This window comes from Buceros rhinoceros, unplaced genomic scaffold, assembly GCF_000710305.1.
Source record: "Buceros rhinoceros silvestris isolate BGI_N320 unplaced genomic scaffold, ASM71030v1 scaffold12337, whole genome shotgun sequence".
NCBI classification, from domain to species: domain Eukaryota; kingdom Metazoa; phylum Chordata; class Aves; order Bucerotiformes; family Bucerotidae; genus Buceros; species Buceros rhinoceros.
In genome coordinates this window covers 1-1,680 of record NW_010422806.1, presented here as the reverse complement: position 1 = coordinate 1,680, position 1,680 = coordinate 1, and the positions used below count along the sequence as shown (strand labels likewise).

Sequence of the window (1,680 nt, the reverse complement as noted above, 5' to 3'; positions counted from 1 at the left end):
GTGTGGAGGGGGGGGGGGGGTGTTGACAACTGTTACACCTTTTAAAAGTATTTTAAAAGGTAAAGAACGGGATGCAGAATAGCAATTCCACAGTTTCTAACAAATATTGGGGAAAAACGTATCTGCACGGCAAAAATTTAACACCAGCTAACCAGGTGTCCAGTACAGTGACTCCGGGACGACGGCGACAGCCCGTGCGCGTTCTCATTTAACACAAATCGATTCTGCAGTCCCACAAACAAAATTTGCAAACAAAATAGCAAACAACATTTGCTATCCTTCCTCCTAGCTGCAAGTCTGTTGAAGATTCCCCCTAGGTACTGCCGAGTTAAACGCAGGAAAAGCAAGCTGGAGGTCTTCTTACGAAATGACAAAGATGTGCAGCTGTTCCCAAAAGCGACACCTGATTTGGGGTAAATTGCACAAGCAGACCTTAGAAAGCACAAAAGTGACAACCACCTCATCCCTCCCCTCAAATTATTTCCATGTTTTTACCAATTTTACTGCCTGTTACGGAACCAGAGATAGAGGAGTTTGGGGCTTGGGTTGGTGGGTTTTGTTCTTTTTTTTTTTTTTTTTCTCGTGAGAGAAAAGAGGGCAGGACAAAAACGCCCATACGGAACCAGAGATAGAGGAGTTTGGGGCTTGGGTTGGTGGGTTTTGTTCTTTTTTTTTTTTTTTTTCCTGTGAGGAGAAATAGGGCAGATCCAGACTGCCCAACTCTAAAAATTGATGCATCCTGTATTCACCCCCAGCCTGTTTATTCTTTCAGAGTGCTGTGTACCAAATACACACATCTCAACATATATCTCATACAAATATTGCAACGCTGATGTGAAACCTCCCAAAAGCTGAAGTAAAAGCAAGTAACACATACAAGTTTGTTTCCTAGTTTGTTACTCTCTGCACAAGGGTGTCCAGATCACCACTGAGGAAAACATTTCAGTCACCGTATATTGAGATCATTAGTTTTTTCCATTTTTATCTAACTTACCTCTTTTCTTATATCATAAACACAAAGTGCCAGGGTTGCTTTCTTTTAGGCACTGTTTGCTACCATAGTAAAAACCCCGATACGGACTTCTTAGACACCAGCATTACAGAAACTAACGGTACGTCCAGCTGGTGGAACAGAACCATCCGTGTCCTACTGCGCAGGTGGGCTGTACTCTGCGTTTGTCTCTTAACTCCCAAACAAGGAAAAACACAACAAGGGGCTGGCAGTCCCACTAGGACACGCAAACTCAGACATTTTTAAGCTAAGTTTTCATTTCGGAAGGAAGATGCAAGACTTAAGACCTACTCACAAAGCAAATAAAACAACGCTCACTCTCCACAATATTCTGCGCCCCGAAGGGCGCCCTGTTGGAAGGCACCTCACAAGCTGATAAACTCGCACTCAAGCTGAGGCCTCTTGCCCTGCTCGGGAGGAAGAGGTGTGCCCTGCTGCTGGAGGGGGTGCAGTGCAGACCTGCTGCTGCTGAAGCCGGGCTGGAGGCTGATCCGTCCTCACCCTGCCCTGGCTTTCCACAGCCCCGCGCCCTGACAGAGAACTCGCTGGCTGCTAAAGGGAACACGGGCGGTTAACTCGCACAGGGATCACCTGTGCAGTTACTCCGACCCCTCCGGGCTCCTGCGGCTCACAGTCCCCCTTCACCCGCCAGCTCCCTATACCCTCCT

The 1,680-nt window shown here is 47.1% G+C and overlaps 1 protein-coding gene across 1 annotated transcript in view; it reads right to left on the bottom strand.

Annotated features, from left to right (window-relative positions):
- GPS1 (G protein pathway suppressor 1) overlaps window positions 1-1,490 on the bottom strand; it is a 9,278-nt gene extending 7,788 nt beyond the window's left edge. The window contains exon 1 of the mRNA XM_010140186.1: window positions 1,377-1,490. The gene's annotated coding sequence lies outside the window, so the exon portion shown is untranslated. The remainder of the gene's footprint in view (window positions 1-1,376) is intronic.
- Window positions 1,491-1,680: the final 190 nt, after the last annotated feature.